The sequence below is a fragment of the Phasianus colchicus genome, chromosome 4 (genome assembly GCF_987193195.1).
Source record: "Phasianus colchicus chromosome 4, bPhaCol1.hap1.1, whole genome shotgun sequence".
NCBI classification, from domain to species: Eukaryota; Metazoa; Chordata; class Aves; order Galliformes; family Phasianidae; genus Phasianus; species Phasianus colchicus.
The window spans coordinates 71,116,282-71,136,272 of NC_143439.1; the positions used below are offsets into that span (position 1 = coordinate 71,116,282).

General features: G+C 47.6%; 1 protein-coding gene across 6 annotated transcripts in view; it reads left to right on the forward strand.

Moving 5' to 3' along the window:
• Window positions 1-19,991, forward strand: part of EXOC6B (exocyst complex component 6B) — a 242,439-nt gene that overhangs the window by 8,430 nt on the left and 214,018 nt on the right. The gene's annotated exons all lie outside the window — the stretch shown is intronic.

Genomic DNA, 19,991 nt, shown 5'->3' on the forward strand with positions numbered 1-19,991 from the left:
TAGAGAAACTATGGCCTTCCTTTTAAATATATCTGCATCATTCGCAGCCTGCCTTTTCCTGACAGCCAATGTAATGTACTTGCTTTCGAAGCTGCTAGCATGGTGGAGTGGAGGAGGGTGGTGTTTTAGGTCATGAGGAGTTGAGCAGAGCCTGAACTCCGTGCAGGACACCCCTACAGAGCTGTGGTGTGCAAGTAAGAAGGGTTTGGCCAGGAGTGGAGATGCGGGGAAGGTCATGGGGTGTTGGTGGGACAGGCTGATGGCTTTAATTCCACATGAATTCAGCTGTGGTCTCAGCTCAGAAATGAGCCCCTCTGATAAGGATGTGTAAGCTTGTGGTTAGCAAGCCTGTAAGCTTGCCAGCATTGCGGAAGGAAGGCAGAGAGATCCTCACCATGAATTCTCGGCGAGTCCGTGGCATCTGATTGGGTAACATGAGGACTCTTCAGTGAGCTTGTGTGTTTTGTAGGGCAGCATGAAGGTCAGTAAGTAAGAACAGAGCAGATAGATCCTGTTGCAGAATAACCTTGCACAGATCAGACTTGTTTGACTGCTTGTGTGGAATGGAACACCTCACCTGGGAATTCGTGGTGCTCTGCTTGGGGCTGCACATCCACCAGCAGAGAACACTGACCTTCTGATCTCCTGCTGCTGTACAGCTGTGGTGGTGTCAGCAGCTGGTTCAGAGTGGTGATCACAGGATGCTGGTGTGGGTCTGCAAGCGTGTTGGTGCTCTGTGCCCACATAACCACTGGTCAGACATCTCACCTATCCTCTGCCACCTGTTGTGAGTAACGCTGCCTGCTGCTACCATGATTGCTTTCCTAAAAGGTTCACAAATGTATGAGAAACTGCACAGTTTGGAGTCACAACTCAGCCTCAAGTTAAAACCCTGCTGCTTCTCGTTTGCATCTTGTTTGGTGCTGCTGGACTTTCTTTACATTTATATGCTAGAAAACATTCAGTCTGAGCTTTCTGCCCTCCCGTGCAGGGCTGGAGAAGACTTCTTAAAGAGAAACAAAGCTAACGTTGTTCAGGGGCAGCTATCTCAGTGCTCCACCAGGTTAACAGCACAGCCTGACTGCTGCTAGTCATTGCCTTCCCTTGGATTTCCAGCAAGTTGGAAGTGCTGCAGCTGAGCCAGAAAGCATGTGTTGCCTTGACCTGAAGTGGAAGAGCATGTTTACATTCAGGACTCCAATATTCAGAGTTTTCCAGTGTCTCTGGTACTTATGGGCTTTGTTTCAGGTATGGGTTTATCCTGTGGTCCCTGCAGTACCAATAGTAGATGTTTCTTCCACATCTGCAAAAAAAAAAAGCAAAAGAACAGCTCAAACCCAACCCCACAAACTCCAGAAGCTGCTCGTATTTGCTCTGTAGTGTGTTGGTCCTGCTTGTTTGCTTCAGAAGCAGCAGCTCAAAAGGAACGTCCCGTGTTGGTAGTATGCCATGAAGTGCTGCGTGCCGGGGAGGTCTGCGTGCATTTTGTGTTGGAGAGAAGTCCAAAATAGGCACTGGAAGGGAACCTGGTAGATGACACATCCCCAGCCTGAGCTTTGCTGAAAGCTTCAGATAGTGCTGTACATTTAAGTGGAAGGTGAATTCTTTTGTAGTAGGGGTGTAGTGAGTAGTAGTGGGGGGAAAAAAACGCAGTTCTTTCATCATCCTTTATTTGTCTGTGCTTCGTCATTGTTTGTCCTCTTGCTTGATTTTATTATTTTAAATTAAAGATGTAAAAATCTGAAGCAAATAACAAAGCGTTCTCTCCTGGGAAGTGTGATGTAATTGAATTCCTCTCAGATTCTTCTGAGTAATAGAAATCCCTGCAAAGGAAGCTAGAAGTAAAGGAGCATGTTGTTGTTTTCCTTACATATAGCTGTTTTTGGGGCTCAGAGGAGAGGTTAAATGCCACTCATTATTGAGGAGAGCCCAAGCACCATGAAATAGCCTGTAGCTGGGATGTGATGCGTGGCTGCGTTTGGCCTTCAGACTCAGTTCTTCTCACTGCCCTTCCTGAAGGGATCCATGTCCTCTCCAGGGTTTTGCTCTCGCAGCTGGAGAGAATTATTGGAATTATTTTTTCCGGAGCATTTTTAGTGCTGATGGGCAGAGCTGAGTCTGGCAGAGGTTCACTTGAAACCTGGCGTGCAGGATGCTCGGTTAGGGTGTGAGGTTAATTAATCCTCATTGAGCTCGTTAGGATGTGCTTTCGTTTTTATTGCAAACTATAAATAATGACGGTAAGGGATAATTGGATTACAAGAGCAAAATACGTGGGATGTGGCTGCTTTAGTGCCTGTTAAGCTACCTGGCTGCACTCTGTCTTTAACCTTTAAGAGGTAATAATAACACAACCGTGTTTAATTACACTTGTGGGTAAAACTGGAATGCAAGGATTGGAAGCAGGGGCAAGGACAGAAACACTGGAAGCTGGAAATAAAAGCAGGAAGTGCAGCTCAGGCTGCCCAAGGCCCCATCCATGGTCTTGGGCACCTCCAGGGATGGGGAATCTGTAACTCTGAGCAGCAGTGCTGGGGCCTCACTGCGCTCCAAGTAAAGCATTCCGTCCTAATATCTAACCTAAATCTCCCCTCTTTGAATTAAAAGCCATTCCCCCTTGTCCCATTACTATCTGCCCATGTAAAAAGACAGTCTGTCTTGGTGACATATCCTCCTGGGGGACCATCTCTTTCCATAGGGCATCCAGCTGCTGAGCGATCTGGCACTCTTATATGTGCAAGCAAAGCAGATAACGATGATATTCACATTATTTCTTGGGCAAACTTGCCAAATACATTAAGAGTGCTATATATCTTAATATATATTCAACTGTTGCAAGTAAAGATATTTTTCCTCAATCCTCCGTGTCAATTTAGGGCTGTGAAAAGGCTGATACTCCTTCCTTATCTAAGAAACGTGAGTGGTTGAGGCTGTCCCTGGGGTGCTGATGGCACTGTTTCCATCAGCACCCGCTGGAATTCCTGCTATCTCCGTGATGGGTGTCTGGCTTTGGGATCTGCCCATCTGCGTGCTGAAGGCTGGGCTGAAAATGCAAGAAGCACGTGAGAACTTCTGTCATGCATGAGAAATGTGAGCTGCTTCGTGATGGTGATTTGCGGACAAACACATCTGTCCTATTTTTGGTTGACTGAACTGTTGCCCAGGGATGACTTTATTCACTAAAATATGTTTGGATGTACAAGAAATACAAAGTATTTCTTTCATTCTTTTATTTTTTTTTTCTCACTCCTTATCCATTTCTTGCAAAATACCTGCATCGATGGGATGTTTGCAGCCAGTCCCACAGCTGGTATTGGTGTTGTGGACTGGGTTTTACAGTTACTGGGTGTACACAGGGGGAATTTATCAGTGTGAATAGCCAGGGTCTTTGAAAGGAACACTATTGGTGGGAGGAATATTACAAACAGATAAATTCCCTTGCCAACGCTGAAGAATGCCATGAAAAACCTGCCACCTCCGTCAGCAGTGCGGTAAAAATGACTTCATGTTGGCAGAGACACAGAATGAAAATCTGCTGGTTTCGGGCTAATTGCATTTTGGAATGTTTTCTGCACAAGATTTGTAGGTTGTAACATACAAGATGTATTGTCCGCTTGCCTGCCGTCTGTCGGGAGACAGAGAAGAATGTGTGGATCTGGAGTTGGAACTGCTCTGCACATTGGCCATGGCCTGGGTGGTTGACTGGTGGTGTTGACCATGGCTGGGTGGTTGACTGTTGGCACATGGGAGGTGACTTGGGAACATGGTGCTGTCTGAGGCACTCATCTTCACCTTTCCAGCATCTATCAGCAATCCATATACAAGATTAGGTCTACTGACTCACACAGTGCAGAATGCAAAAGCTGTTTGGCAATGGTTGTCTTGTCAACTAGCGTGAAAGTTAGAGGCTAGTAATGGAATGGTTTAATGAATGTGAGGACAAATGGTTTGCTCTTGTTCTATTTTTTTATGTTTATTTTTGGGACAATTTGCATCCTTAAAATAGCAAAAAAATTGCAAGTATTTCCTGGTTCCTGGTAGGTTGTTTCCTCTTTGTTCAGAGGATTTAGATGCGAGCGTGACTGCTCAATTCAGGTAGTGTGGCCTCTTTCTGCTAGAAAATCTTATTTACCTCTTTATGTGATTGAATTCTTAAACCTCTGTGCTTGAGGCTCTTTGTGGAAACCCTTCTCCTTCTCTCTCCTGAAACACAAGCAGGAGGGCTGTTTTTTCACTTCGACAGACTTTCCTCTGCTCTTTAATGAGCTCTTGGCGTGCTTTTTTTTGAGTCTCCTTAACGTGGATCATATTTTTAGAGCAGCTCATGCTTGAAGCCATGCAAAGTTGATTGCTCAGCCGTACGCTTCCCCGTCTGAGCCAGCTGAAAATAACCGGTCCCCAGGGGTGGGCAGGGAGCATGAGGTCAGCTCCACACACAGCCCCAATCATCTGCATGTCCTTTGTGTGCAATAGGTTGGCATTTTGAGGAATTTTTGTTGTTGTCCTGAATGGGATGCAGAAGGTGAGAGGTGATGCGGGAGCTGATGGAAGCTTGGAGACAAACAAAATGGAGAGCTTCCAAAATCAGGCTGTTTGCCTGATAGGGCAGGTAAGGCATTGCTGCAGCTGGGGCTGCTCCCTTAGCACCCATAACAGCTGTGCAGGGCTTGTTTTGATCTACATGCTGCTCGGATGGGATGTCAGCTGGGAACCACAGCCTCCTCTATGGGCAGGAGCTGGGTGAAGGCTGGCCAGCTGCACGGCGTGAGAGGGACAAGCCCAGTCTGAGCATGGGAGGTGGAACTCATAAACAGTCGATTGTCCTCATCTAATCAGCAGCCCTATTTTTACACATCCTGCTCTGTGTTGATGACTTTTTTTTTTTGTTATTTGTTTTAACTTGAAGCAGTGCACTACTATGTTTTTCCTCCTGCCCGCTTCCCAAACAGGAAAAGTCAGGGCTTTATTTTTTCCTCTCAAGGAAGGACTCTAAATGGCTGCTGAATGACACACGTATTTTGACAAGGCAACAGTGTGAAAGGAGTCACAGAATGGTAAGGTTGGAAGGGGCTTTAAAGTCCCTCCAGAGATAGGGCAGCACAGCTCACTGGACATCAGAGCCAGGGCCTCATCTCAGAGTGAAGAGTTTCCTCCTCACATCTAACCTAAATCTCCCCTCTTTTATTTTAAAGCCATTCCTGCTTGCCTTGTCATTATCAAACCATGTAAAAAGCTGGTTCCCCTCCTGTTTATAAGCTCTATTTAGGTACTGGAAGGCTGCAATGAGGTCTCTAGAGCCTTCTCCAGGCTGAACAAGCCCAGCTCCCTCAGCCAGTCTTCGTAGGGGAGGTGCTCCAGCCCTCTGATCATCTTTGTGGCCCTCCTCTGGACCCATCTGCTTCCATCAGCATGAGGATGCCCCATCCCCGGAGGTGCCCAAAGCCATGGATGGGGCCCTGGGCAGCCTGAGCTGCTGGGGGGCTGGATGGAGTGGGGCTGGGAGGGCTGGGAGGTCCCTTCCAACCCAAGCCATCCTATGTGTCTATGATAATGCTTTCAGTCTCTAAGCTCTGTCAGTGAACTGACAGCTGACCCATTGTGGCTGCCTCCTGCTGTGGGTGAGAGATGAGTGTCAGAGCTCCGTGCATCACTTCTTTGTTTTCTTCGTGTCTGCTTTTTCTTCTTAATTTTCCCACTGGGGACACTGAGATCCTTTGAAGCAAATTGGCCCTAGGCCTGAGATGTTACACGTTGCCTTTTTAAAATTCCTTTTGCACTATCAGTTGGACACACCACCCTTTGCTTCCTGTCCTAAATAGCTGCAGAGAGTTGCTTTGTTCCGCTGCAGTGATAGCTGTATGTGGAGCAGCACACAGTACTGGAGCCTAAAAACTCTCTAGGAACCCTTATACTTGAGGTGCCATCATTTGGGGCTATTAGGATTCATTTTTTGCTGAAAGCACTTAAAAACAAACAAACAAAAAAAAAACCCAACCTGAGCTGCTTGTATTTTGAAATGACTGTTTTTGATATCTATTGCATGGGGGGGATGCATTGGCATCAGCGTTGATCTTGGAGGTCTTTTTCCAGTCTTCATGGGCAATCTTATAGAGTCATCAAGTGTTTTGTTGATTGGGCTGTTGGGTGTAAGGAGTGCAAATATCCATCCACAGGTTGTTAAGGAATGCTGAGTGACGGTGCTTTATGTAGCTCCAGGCTCAGTTCAGACCCAATTCACACCACTGCCATCAGTGTGGTGGAGCCCACTCCCTCCATAGAGGGGTGAGGGTCGGTGCAGCTTAGCAGTAAGGAGGTGGATGTTAAATCTGAATGGTTTGCTGACCTGGAATACTGAGCTGCATCTTTGAGAAGGGCGATCTCAATGTGGAAGCTGATGGATGGATGCCTACTGCAGCATTCTGTGTGGCGGCTTTCAGCTTCCCTTCACAGCACTCTGCTTTCCTTGGCAGCGTTGATAGGGTTTTGTTTTCTTTTTTTTTTTTTAAAGGCTGAAGGAACTATTAATTTATCTTCTCTGACCTTTGCACAGTGTAGATTGTATATTCCCGAATAAAGGCTGTGACCTTTGCTTGAGCTTGAGTACAGCTTCAGGCTGGGATGAGCATCACTGTAAAGGATGCTGTGATGGAAAGTTCGTTTTCTCCATTGATTCTTTATTACAAGCAGATTGCTCTCTTAGTGTCTTGCTCCAGGGAGGGGAATTTGCCTGGCTTCAGTTCTCACAGAATCACAGAATGGCCTGGGATGGAAGGGACCTCAAGGATCTTGAATCTCCAACTCCCCTCCCACATGCAGGGCCACCAATCTCCCCATTTCATACCAGCCCAGGCTGCCCAGAGCCTCATCCAACTTGACCTTGAACACCTCCAGGGATGGACGGAGCATCCACAGCCTCTCTGGGCAGCTGTTCCAGCACCTCACCACTCTGATCTAAACCTTCCTTCCTTGAGCTTTGAATCAGTATTTCTGAATTCCTCCCAACTTGTCCTTTTTTTTTTTTCCTCCCAGTTTTCCATATAGATCTGCTACATCAGTAGTGCCACCACACTTGCATCAAGCAGCAAAGGAGTGCTGCTATGAGCATTAACCTTGAGGGAAAACCCAAAGCAGATCCCTGCAAACCAGTTATGTCATCATCCAACCCCTGAGGATGATTGTACCACAAGGGATGATGTCTGCCTGCTTCTGCATTACTCTTATTTTCTGTGAACCTTGCAATTAAAAATCAGCATCCCCTGTCTATACACAGGTTGGTGTTTTCTATCTATTAACAGTGTCAGCACAATGGACTGGGTCTGAAGTTCTCCTTGTAGTTCTGGGTTCCAACACTGTCCCACTGCACAGCAAGTTCCCAGATGAGCACATGCTGTTTGAGCACAGCCTTCATGCCCTCACTGAGCAGGAGTCCACAAAGCACTCTCCGTTGTGGTAAAGCTAATTTGTCCCTATGGTTTCTTGTTTGTCCTTCTACAAGAAGCTTTGTTTCTCTGGCTGTCCTGGCTGATGTATGACTGAAGATGAATGGCTGTGGCTGTCTCTGTCCATCGTACAGAACGAGTTTGCTTTGTATTTTGGGTTTTAACTTTCAGCATGGGTTTTTCATTAAGCTGTAACACAGCAAGCTGTCTGCTCTAATAACAGCAGACATAAATTGGAGGTAAAATCTTCATGCTTGTTTCTCAGTCTGGCACTTGTTACTAAATCCTTTTAAAGAACCAGCGAGTGCCTGATTCTCAGGTACATGGCACAAGTAGAAACATATCCCAGATGGATACTGGCTGCCAGAGAGGCTGTAGATGCCCCGTCCATCCCTGGAGGTGTTCAAGGCCAGGTTGGATGGGGCCCTGGGTAGCCTGGGCTGGTGTTAAATGTGGAGGTTGGTGGCCCTGCGTGTGGCAGGGGGATTGTAGCTTCATGATCCTTGAGGTCCCTTCCAACCTGGACCATTCTGTGATATGTATTCTGAAACATGATGTGCTTTTAAAACAAAGTCAGATCTGTGCTTTTTTAAAAAAACTTCTTTTTTCTAACTTTCCCTTTTGTTGCCAGTTCATTTCAACCACACAAGTGCTCTGGGGAAAGCAGTGACTGAATATTTAGGTGGGTCTCTTCATTGGAGAGCCTGGTCCTACTTTGTTTGCTGAGTGAGGAACCTGTGGGAAGGGCCTGAGCACCTCTCCTGTGTAGAAAGGTTGAGGGAACTGGGCTTGTTTAGCTTGGAGAAGAGAAGGCTCTGGGGAGAACTCATTGTGGCCTTCCAGTGCTTGAAGGGAGCGGATAAACAGGAGGGGGAATGGCTGCTTATGAAGGTGGATAGTGATAGGACAAGGGGGGGGATGGTTTTAAACTGAGACAGGGAAGGTTTAGGTTGGATATTAGGAGGAATTTTTCACTCAGAGGGTGGTGAAGCACTGGAACAGGTTGCCCAAGGAGGTTGTGGATGCCCCATCCCTGCAGGCATTCAAGGCCAGGCTGGATGTGGCTCTGGGCAGCCTGGTCTGCTGGTTGGTGACCCTGCACATAGCAGGGGGTTGGAACTGGATGAGCCTTGTGGTCCTTTTCAACTCAGGCCATTCTATGATTCTATGGATTATGTTATCATTAAGGTTGAAAGTGACCTAGAAGATCCCCAACCCAGCCCACCATGCCCTCTGACCACATCCCCCAGTGCCACATCTCCATGGTTCTGGAACATCTCCAGGGAGGTTACCTCACCACATCCCTGTGCCAAGGTGACCCAGTACCTTGGTGCTGTGCTCACCTCCTGCTCAAGGCTGGCTCCTTCTGCTCTCCCTTATACTGGATAGGAGTATTACAGGCTAGGAAACAGTCTCCTGTGTGTGTGTTTTTATATATATTGTGTATAACCTTTTCTAAGGCTTTAGCCCTTCACTGTCTCTTCTAAATCCGTTGTCAGCACATGAAAATTTAGGATTTCCTTTGGTGCCATCAAGTGGCAAACTGCAGTACTGTTGCTTGGCCGAGATGAGGAGGAGTGGTGGAGCCTGCAGTCATGGAACTGCCCTTCTGCTGAAGGGAGTGTGGCCAAATCCCATGGGACACATCTGTGTGTGGGCAGCGTACAGCCTGTGGGTGTCCCGAATCATTTTACAGCCTCTGCATCATTTCCAGTCGTTGGGACGGTCTAACCTCCCACTGCAGGTCCTTCAAGAGGACATATCTCTTGTTATTAATATAAAAACTCTTTCCCTTCACATATTGAAGAGGTTCAGGATCTTCCTGAGCCACAGCTGTTCCATTTGAATCACTGTGTTTGCTTTGCTGGGCTTGCAAGCAAAGGACAGCTCAGCACAGAGCCCTTATCAGAGCTGCTCAGCAGCACTATCAGGCTGTTCAGTCCTGCAATCCTTGCAGTAACAACTGGCTCTGTTTGCACAGTGAGATTTTTGGCTGAGGTGTGAGATTGTGTGCTGTAGGATTATCACTGTTTTTGTCTCTTGGTAACCTGCTGCTTTTCCCTGTCCTTTTATATACCCAAAGATGTATGTCAGCTGGGGACCAGCAAGGTTTGCCTTGGGGAGTACTGTATTTTGAGTGGCTATGGCCACTTACTTTTGGATTTTGGAGAGGAGCCAATATTGTTCTGCATTGCTGAGCTGCTGAAACATGGGTCTCAGTGCATCTGCCCAAAGGCTGACGTGTGCAACAAAAGTCACCTTTCCTTTGCTTCTCTCTCTCTCTGATTGAATGGTCTCTTAATAGTGACCTCTTTTGGCCCTTATTTCTATGTAGATGTTACGTATATAGGCTCACCATTCTGTCTTACTTAGTGTCTGTGTGCAAATGTTCATTTTGCTAATTTTCTCTGTGCTGTCCTACTGCCACTGCACTATTAAAGTGATGGAGAATTGTGTTCTTAAAGCATAAATCTTAAATCAGCCAGCACTGCTGCTTTGGTTTTTCTTCTCCCCAAGCCCCCTGGTTATATGCATTATGAACTGGTTTGTTGCCAGTTAAGAAAAAACCCAATTACAGTTCACTGCAATTAATTGTAATTAGCATGCTTGTTTGGAATCGGGAAATGTCTCCATGTCTGAGAGGAGGAGGAGAAGGAGGGTGTAAGTATGACTCAGCCCCGTTGTGACAATTGCCATCAGATGGGGAGGGCTGGTGGGAGTTGAGTTTGGATAGCTCATGAGCAACCACTGCCTTTGGGAGCACACGAGGGAATTTCCCCGCTGCTGAGAACAATCGTTGGCAATGGGCTCCTGCAAACAGGGAGAGAAGAAAGGATGAGACCCTTTGAACAACTTGGACATGGGTTTTTGGGCTGTGGTAGGGGTGTGTGTGTGGCCTGGGAAGGCTGTAGTTTCCCCAGCTCTTGCCTGGTGCTGCTCAGCCTTACACGTGGGCACTCGTACCTTTACCTGTGCAGGCAGCGTGGGCAACTTGGGCTCATTATAGCAGCTCCATTTTAGGAAATAAAATGCCAGGACAGCCTGTTATGACTGGGGTTCTCCTGTGCTGAAACTGCTCCGTTGGCTGGAAGCTGTTGAATTTCATAGAATCACAGATTGACCTTAGTTGAAAAGGACCACAATGATCATCTAGTTTCAACCCCCTGCTATGTGCAGGGTCACCAACCAGCAGACCAGGCTGCCTTGAATGCCTGCAGGGATGGGGCATCCACAACCTCCTTGGGCAACCTGTTCCAGTGCATCACCACCCTCTGAGTGGAAATCTTCCTCCTAATATCCAACCTAAGCCTCCCCTGTCTCAGTTTAAAACCATTCCCCCTTGTCCTATCACTGTCCACCCTCAGAAACAGCCATTACTTTGGGGGGGTGAAGCTGTGAGTATCCCAATTCATCACAGGGAGTAAGACCAGCTGGCCTTGAAAGGTCCCTTTTGAACTCAATTCTTTGATTCTGCTGAGATGGAACGAGGAATCATAGAATCGCAGAATGGCCAGGGTTGGAAGGGACCTCGAGGATCATGAAGCTCCAAACCCCTGCCACACGCAGGGCCACCAACCTCCACATTTCATACCTGCCCAGGGCTCCATCCAACCTGGCCCTGAACACCTCCAGGGATGGACGGGGCATCCACAGCCTCTCTGGGCAGCTGTTCCAGCACCTCACCACTCATAGTAAAGAACTTGTATCATGCAGGTGATGTAATTAGAATAGCTTTGGAAGAGACCTACAAAGATGAAATCCATCTGCCTGACTGTACTCTGTCCATCCAAGTGCTGCATTGCCCATGCTGGCTCAAATACCCTGAAGCCTACCCTGGTGCTGCAGTGCTTGGTGCCATACCAGGTTTTCTTTGCCCACCTCGGATACAGCTGGCTGTTATCTGTGTGCTTGGCAGGGGTCTGAAATGAAATTTGTGTGGACTTGAGGTCTGGTGCAACAGTGACAGCAGTGACATTACACACTGATATTTACTGCTTTAGAAATATAACTGTGTATTCAGTCAGTACTTGGAAATAATCTTTCTTTCCATATTAATACTCCTTTATATGATGAAAACCCTACAAGGATCATAAGCAAAAGAAAGAAAAGAAATGACCAAGCAAAAAATCTCCATGCAAGTTTAAAAAATAATGGGATACTTGTAATTTATAAGTTGAGCATTTAGCACGTCCTGCTGTTTTCCACAGGTTCAGCTCCAGAATGGCTGTAATCACCTGACCTTAGCAATGAGTTATTTACAACTTCACCCATGTATGTAAGCACAAGGCAAGCATTCCTTACAAAAAGCAAGATGATTAGGCTACTTTATATCTGATTAAAATTCTAATAAGATGTACACCAATTATTCAATCAAACGTCCCAAATCTACAGTATTGCAAGCTTGCACATCTTCTGTCCCACCAATCTGTGGGGCTGTAGAGTTATGGAAAGTGCTGACACACCTGGTAACTTGAAGTACCAGGGCACAGAGTTACACAGGTTATAAGAAGCACAGCCCAGTTCTGTTCCTTTTGAAACCAGCAGCATATGTGCTGACATCTAATACTAGACCAAGCTGTCCAGGGCCCATCCAACTTGGCTTTAAACACCTCCAGGGACAGGGCATTCAACACAGAGGTGATGCTGTGTTTCCCAGTGGGTTTTGCTAACTCTGCTCTTCAAGTTTCAGTAGTCTGAGGGAACTTTGCTCTTGCTGATTCTGTGTCTGGCTTGGAGGCTTAGGAAACCAACAGTGTCTGGCTTACACAACAGCATGAAGCCCTTGGCTGCAGGCTCCCTGCATGCAGAGTTCAACACGAGGCCTTCCAGCTCACCAAGCTGGCTTTGCTTGGCTTGCCTGCATGCTAAAAAGCCAATTATGCCTTGTTTGAAGCTGAGCCTCAGTGCAGTTCGGCTGCGGTGACACAGGGTGGCGGTGCCACTTAAAGCTCTGCTGGCCCAGGGGCCGGGCTGATGGCTTTGGGCTGCTGTCAGCAGGGCTGTGTCCCTTCGGTGGCTCTGAATTACCTTGATCTGTGTGTGTGTCTGCTTCTCAGCTCTGCTCTGATGTGCTCCGTAAGCTGCTGAGCTGTGAGGGAAGGTAAGAAGGTCCCTGGGAGCGCTGCTGATGTCCACAACCCCAGAAATAAATAAAATTGCCGCCATGTCTGGGATGTACAGCTTCACATTGCTTTCAGTTCCTGCTTCTGACCTTCATTTTGATTTTAATCAGCTTTTTAGGTCCTGCCGGAGCTGTGTCTCTCCTCAAACACATTGCCTTAAAGCCCCTTTGGGTTTCATGTGAGTTCAAGAGCAAAATGTTGCCATGCCTCTTCCCAGTAATCTTTATTTCCCTGTATCTGAAGTGAGACTTCTGCACATGTGGACCATCTTCGCTGTTTGCTCACCTTTGGAAAAGTCGGTTTTGCTGGCAACAGAGATGCTTCTAGTCACTGGCCTGCTGCTGCTGTTCTGTTTCATGTCTGCTGCGTTAAGCTCTTGTCAGCACATCTTGCATGGGACTTGTTCTCTTTGTGCTGCTTTTGGATGAATGCTGGCCTGAAAGATTGCTTAGAGCGTGCTCTCACATTGCTCCTGCAGTGCTGCTGACCCCATAGCCTTGCTTTGGCTGTCCCCGACAGTCTGGGTGTCACTTTTCTTACAGGTCTTTGCTTGGGACTAAGCAGTCTTCTGCACTGTACAAACATCCCCAATCCCACTGCTGTCTCCCAAAGGAATAGGAGAACAGCTCTTAAAAGGAGAACAGCTCAGTGTCTGAGTGCTGAGTCAGACTGAGGCATTTCTCAGTCTGTGGCCAGACAGCTGGGAGGAGCTGAGAAACAGCATCTGCACCATGTATCACAGGAGAGCCTCCAGCTATCTCACTCTGAAAGGCAAGCTGACCCATGAGAATCAATGCTGTGCAAGAATTGCTGACCAGGCTGGCTCCAACTGCTTGGTTTTTGTCTGCTCGTGGTGATCCCTTGAAGAAATCCTTCTTGGAAGTCTTTGTAGGGCCGGGGAGAGTCTGAATAACTGCTCCTCACTGTATAGGAAGTGGGCAGTGTCTGGTTCTAGAAAAAAATATACCATAGGGTGGTGTTTGTGGGAGATACGAAGTGCTGATTTTTATTATTATTTTTATTATTTGTGTGTGCTTTGTGCATCCCTTGACTGATCTTTGTGCCTCCTTTGCACAAGAAAACTCTGTGAACATAGCATGCAGAGCTATTGAATATGGCAGAGTATAGAATCATCCATCTCCCCCTGGAAGCACTCAGCGCCAGGCTGGATGGGGCTGTGAGCAGCCTGGTGTACAGGGAGGTGTCGCTGCCTATAGCAGGGGGTTGGAACTAGGTGATCTTTCCAACCCTAACCATTCTGTGCTTCTGTAGCATCACCAGTGTTGGAAAAGACCTCCAAGATCACTGTATACACAGAACATGGTTGGACTTGATGATTGTGAAGGTCTTTTCCAACTTAAATGATGCTGTGATTCAAGGATGCTGTGTTTGTAGGCAGGTTACTGGGCACTTGTGCTTTACCCACCCTGCAAAGCACTTCCTTGTCTTGGAATTGTGTAACTAAGGTGAAATAAATATATGAAATGCTAGAAGTGAAGACATGCTTTCAGTCTCAAGCTTTCTGCTATTGAAACGCTCGTCAGCAGCACGATGTGAAATTACTTTCCAGTATTTGGGTGCTTTCTGATGTTTTGTTGGACTAATCTGTTATAGCTGAGGTGTGAATATATGGCAGAACTGTCTGCCAAAATAAACAAAACCACATCTCATCGCTCCTTGGCGCCGCTCCTTCCGAGTGATTAAAGACTGCAATATCAGCTCCTTCCTCCTCAGCTGGGGAAAAGCTGCAGGAATGCAGAAGTTCAGAGCAGTCCCAAAAATGGGACAGGTTTGGGGGTAATCATAGGAAGTGGGCTGAGAAGAGTGAGGGATGCCACAGCTGGTCCTGTTATCATTCTGCTGCACCTGCTTAGGTGGTGCCTCTTATTGTCCTCAGTGGAAGATGATCTGATAGTGGAGATAACATCCTGTCACCTGTGTGGATCCTGGGCTAAAACTGGTATTGATGCTTCTGGGTTCTGTCTCAAAGTGTATTTGGGTTTGAACATCTTCCTAATGTATTTTGCAGGGATGCAGAAGCCTCGGAGGCATTGAGTTCCTCATGAGAGTGACTCCATTGCTTCCCTGGTGATATTTGCTGTTGGTAATGGGAGAACACAAGCCAAAATGTTATTTTCCTTTCTGCTTTGAATTTGCCTGGCTTAAGTTTGCAGTCATGTTATGCTCTCAAGCTTTTCTTCCCTGTCTGAATTAAGCTGCTCCCTGGTACCTGGCCTGGCTGTGAGTGCCAGGTTTTTTGTTTGGAGTTTTACCATGTGTTTATTTGTGGCATATGCTTGCGTCTGTTAATTTAATTGGCTCTCAGTCTCCCTTCTGTATAAGCTGAGTGGAGAGATCATCATCAAAGAGTTGCAGAATGGTTGGGTTGGAAGTGACCTCAAGGATCATGAAGCTCCAACCCCTGCCACATGCATGGCCACCAACCTCCACATTTCATAGCAGCCCAGGCTGCCCAGGGCCCCATCCAACCTGGCCTTGAACACCTCCAGGGATGGACGGGGCATCCACAGCCTCTCTGGGCAGCTGTTCCAGCACCTCACCACTCTCATAGGAAAGAACTTCGCCCTGATCTCAGTGTCCTGCCATGTCCAAGGCACTGTTTCCATCCTGTGAACTTCTGGTGTTTTTTTGGTACATCCCATAGCTCTGGAATTGCAAGTTCCATGCCCTGGAGCTGTTATTTCCTTCTCAGCTTTGGGTACCAAGGGAAGGTAGCCCACACCGCAGCACATCCACATATGTTGGTTGGGTCCCTGCTGTAGGCACTCACTGTGCCAGCACACCACTATGGGAAAGGAGGGGGACACACATCATTTGTAGCTCCAAGTCCACATCCTCTGATCCTTGCAGGTTTGTGTCTGTCCCCTAATTTTAACACTTTTCCTAACAATAGTACATTCCTGCAACTAAGTGTGATTAGGGCGTATCGTTACATTTCTTCCTTTTTTTAAACCATCTTGTTTACAGGCGTTGTAAAGATGATTCATCTCTGCCTTAATGTTAACCAGCTTGGACGGGCTGAAATTTATCTCGCTTGGTTCTAGCTAGCATTCCTATCCTACACATGGTGCGAATCAACTGTCCTTCCAACTTGAAAGAGCTTGAGAGAGCAGGGCCTGCTGACGCATCGCTTTTGTTCTTGGGGGAATTGTTTCCATTGTGCTCACTTGAAAAAAAGGAGAGAAGTTGAAAGCTCTGCTCGTGGCCAGTTCTCTCCATACTTTCCTCAGCTGGGGGCATTCGTGTTTGCTGGAGCTGTTCTGGCTCGCCTGCATGGGGTTGCTCCTTACATTTCCTGGCTCTTCTCAAGGCCGAACGTTAATTGCTTCAAGCTCTCCCTCTTCATGCCTTTCATCATCCGAAGTTCGTTCTGTAATAGGGACATTATAACCAAGTTGTTCCATTATATTTTCAATTAGGGTAATTATTTGTCGTTTTCTTCAGGATCTTGTTGGCACAGAACAGCTTTGTTCTACCCTGGAGATGGCTGTGGCTTTACGGTGGCTCCATTTTTCCAATGTATAGCCTGAAAGTCTTTATTGTCGTAAGTGAACATCTGAGAAGGCTTTAGAGCATTTTAATACCAAAGACTTGATCTTCTACAAATGAAGGAAATGGGAAAATGTCCTTTCACCATCAGTGAAAGTGGATTTGGGTGCTTTGAAGTTCTTGTAAAAGCTCGGAGAGACATGGTGCCCAAAGCCCCATTCCTGCCCAACATCAGGTGGTTTCCAAACAGTTCCAGCTCTTCTCTTCAGACCTATTAAACATAAATAACCTCCAGAAGCCACCACTCCATCCTCTCCCCATCTGCGGAGGTATTTGGTCTCTCCAGGAGCAAATGTGTCTGATCTGCTCCCACTTGACATTTTTCTAACTTATTCTTAGAAATGATCAATTTAAACAAGTTCCATAACATGCCCAGATGATCTATTTTGGAATTACAATTATAGAACCTTGTGTCTAATGTTTAACCTAATCCTCCTGGGCAATTTAAGCCCATTACTGTTTTTCCTCTCTTCAACAGACGCAAATATTTGCACGGGAATGTGAGTCTGGGCTTCCTTCAGTGGTCATACATCCTAAATGCTGCTGCCTGTTCATCCACATTTCCTGCCTCGTGGTGATGCTGTTGCTGTCTGCATCCTCCAGATGAGTTTCCCAGAGTAGGCATCTATAGTTAGAAAGAGGATAAGCTTGCAGTGACGGCACTGCAGAAGAAAGCAGCAGTCTGGGGTGAGGTTGAGATTTGTGGGGAAGGAGGGGTTTTGAGTTCCAGACCTCAGTCTTGGATCACAGAGGCTTAAGGCAGAGTTAGTGACTCTTCTTCAAGGGTTTGATGAGTGGTTCCAACTCAGTGAGGTTAGTTAGGCTTTGTCTGAGTTCTGTGGCAAATGCATGCTAGTTAGAATGGCCAGGGTTGGAAGGGACCTCAAGGATCATGAAGCTCCAACCCCCTGCCACATGCAGGGCCACAAACCTCCACATTTCATACCAGCCCAGGCTGCCCAGGGCCCCATCCAACCTGGCGCTGAACACCTCCAGGGATGGATGGGGCATCCACAGCCTCTCTGGGCAGCTGTTCCAGCACCTCACCACTCTCTCTGTAAAGAACTTCCCCGTGACATCCAACCTAAATCTGACCTCTCTCAACTTCAAACCATTTCCCCTTGTCCTGCTGTTATCTACCCTTTCAAAGAGTTGATTCCCCTCCTGTTTGTAGGCTCTCTTTAGGTACTGAAGGCTGCAGTGAGGTCACCCACAGTCTTCTTTTCTCCAGGCTGAACAAGCCCAGCTCCCTCAGTCTGTCTTTGTAGGGGAGGTGGTGCAGCCCTCTGATCATCTCTGTGGCTCTCCTGTGGTCCCTCTCCAACAGCTCCCTGTCTTTCTTGTACTGGGGGCTCCAGACCTGGACACAGCACTGCAGACGGGGACTCACGAGGGCAGAGTAGAGGGAGACAATCACCTCCCTGTCCCTGCTGGCCACCCCTCTTCTGATGGAGCCCAGGATACCATTTGCTTTCCGAGCTGCAAGAGCACACTGCTGGCTCATGTTCAGTTTTCCATCCATCAGGACCTTCTCTGCAGGGCTGCTCTCAAGGACTGCTCCTTCCAGTCTGTAGGGATGCCTGGGATTCCTCCAGCCCAAGTGCCAAATCTTGCACTTTGCTGTGTTGAACTCGTGTTGAGCTCATGTGGGTTCTCTCCTTACAGCTGGTCAGACCCGTTGTCTTTGGGGAAGCCCAATGAACTTCTCCCACACCTCCCTGTTTCCTCTCCAGCAATTCTGAAAGCTGTTCCATCAGCTGCATGGAGACTGTGTCCCACACGAGCTGGCTCTGTCCTGTCATGGCCCTTTAGCACCAACACTTCCTGAGCTCTGCTCCCTCTGCCAGCCCCTCAGGGACTGCTGCCTCCCAGCAGGCTTTGACTCCCTACAGTTTAGTGTCACCGACGTCTTTCAGAAGCACAGCCTGCCTTACATTTTCCAATTTGCTAATTAAACCACTGAAGGAAAGCAGGCCCAGAAGAAATTTGTGCGGAATCGCTGTTGAAAAGCCCCTTCTGGTCGAGCCCAGTCACTGACAAGCAGCAGCATCGTTTGGGGATGCATTCGGATGCTTTGTGACTCATGCACGTGTGTGGTTTACGGTCGCTTTCTGTACCACCATCCTTCCAAAGTGCTGGGATAGCCTGGGCCTGCCTGCAGCCATGCTGACATCAAGTGCCCATGGGCAGCTTCCCTGCTGCTAACCAGGGTTGTCCTGCCATGTCGTGGCATTCGGTGGTGCCCTTAAGCCCTGCTCCAGTGGTGATGGGATGCTGCTAGCAGTGCAGGTATCAGCCCTGCAAACTTCCTTTGACCTCTTTTCCGTGGAGTTGTTGCACCACTCTTGGTTCTTTTTTTTTTTTCCTGCTTTGCTCAGTAGTTAATTTGTTTATTATAAAAGTTAGAAGAAGATTAAACAAACTGTTAATGCTTTTATGTAGCTTAATGAGAAGAAAATGTTTCTGAGGGATGAAAACCACTACACAAGTTTAAAGGAGGGAGAGGGAGGCTGAAAAAAATTGAAGTCCACAACAGACTCAGGAATTTGTTCCACTTATTAATTGAAAACAAAAGCAAGTCCCTTCGGTTCCACTGTCCCCAGAATGTCCTCCTTGCATTGTTCCAGATCTCTTTTATTTTGCCCCTGGAGATTTCCCTCCTCTGTGCTTGCAGCTGAATTTATTTAGGTTACTTGGGAGTCACTGTCCTGCAGCCACGCGGCAGGCGGCTCTCATTGGGAGTGAGGTTGCAGGGTCAGCCTTGTAGCTTCTCATTCTCCAAAACTGCCTGGAGCACCTCTGGTTAATTGCTGAGCTTGAGAGATGCAGGAAGGACCTCCAGAGTTAGTTCCTAAAGATTTCCTGCTGTTAATTAATGTATATGCAGTAACTTGAAGCTCCTGGGGTGTTCTTGCAGTGCGTTTGGGACATCTGGTGTTGCCACCTTATTACAGGACCCCAACCTGGCTGAGGATGGAGCTCCTCTGGATCCATCCAGCCCCGCAGCACCTCAAGGCCCAACGCTGGGCTCTCCTCACTGGATCCTTCCTTGCCAAACCATCAGTCAGTCTTGTAAATAAACCAGGAGTCTTAGTGTTGATTGCTGGGAGCGGTGATTGCGGTGGGTAAAGGTGCACAGAAGTGCTTCCTGGGGTCAGAGGTGACCTCTTGTGCTCTGGTTTGTGTCCAGTGCCTTCCCAAGCCCAGTCCACCCCACTGTGCCCACTGAGCACATCCCCAGTGCCATGTCCTCGTGGTTTTGGAACACCTCCATGGATGGTGACCCTATACTCCCTGAGCACCCTGTGCCCAACTGCTCTTCCCACAATGACATTTTCCATAATATCCATGCCTATTTTCAGATGAACACTGCAGTAACGTAAGGCTGTGCTGGGACCTCTGCTCTCATGGAGACGTTTGTCTATGATGGATATTCTGGAAAGATTTTTCTAGTTGACCTTTTGGTAAAACCAAAATGGAGTTTTAACACGTGTGCAAAAATTGCAAAACCTCACGATACGATCCAAGAGCTTTTCCAAGTCTTCTTCAATGGTTTTATTTAGCCAGCATAGTTCAGAAATGCAAACCAGAGGGATGTGTCAGCCAGCACAGCCTTCCATCGCGGGGTCATTGCTGCCATGAGTGTGGTGGGACAGAGCCTCTCATAGAACACAGAATGGCCTGGGTTGAAAAGGACCACAATGATCATCCAGTTCCACCCCCCTGCTATGTGCAGGTCACCAACCAGCAGACCAGGCTGCCCAGAGCCACATCCAGCCTGGCCTTAAATGCCTGCAGGGATGGGGCATCCACAACCTCCTTGGGCAGCCTGTTCCAATGTGTCACCACCCTTTGAGTG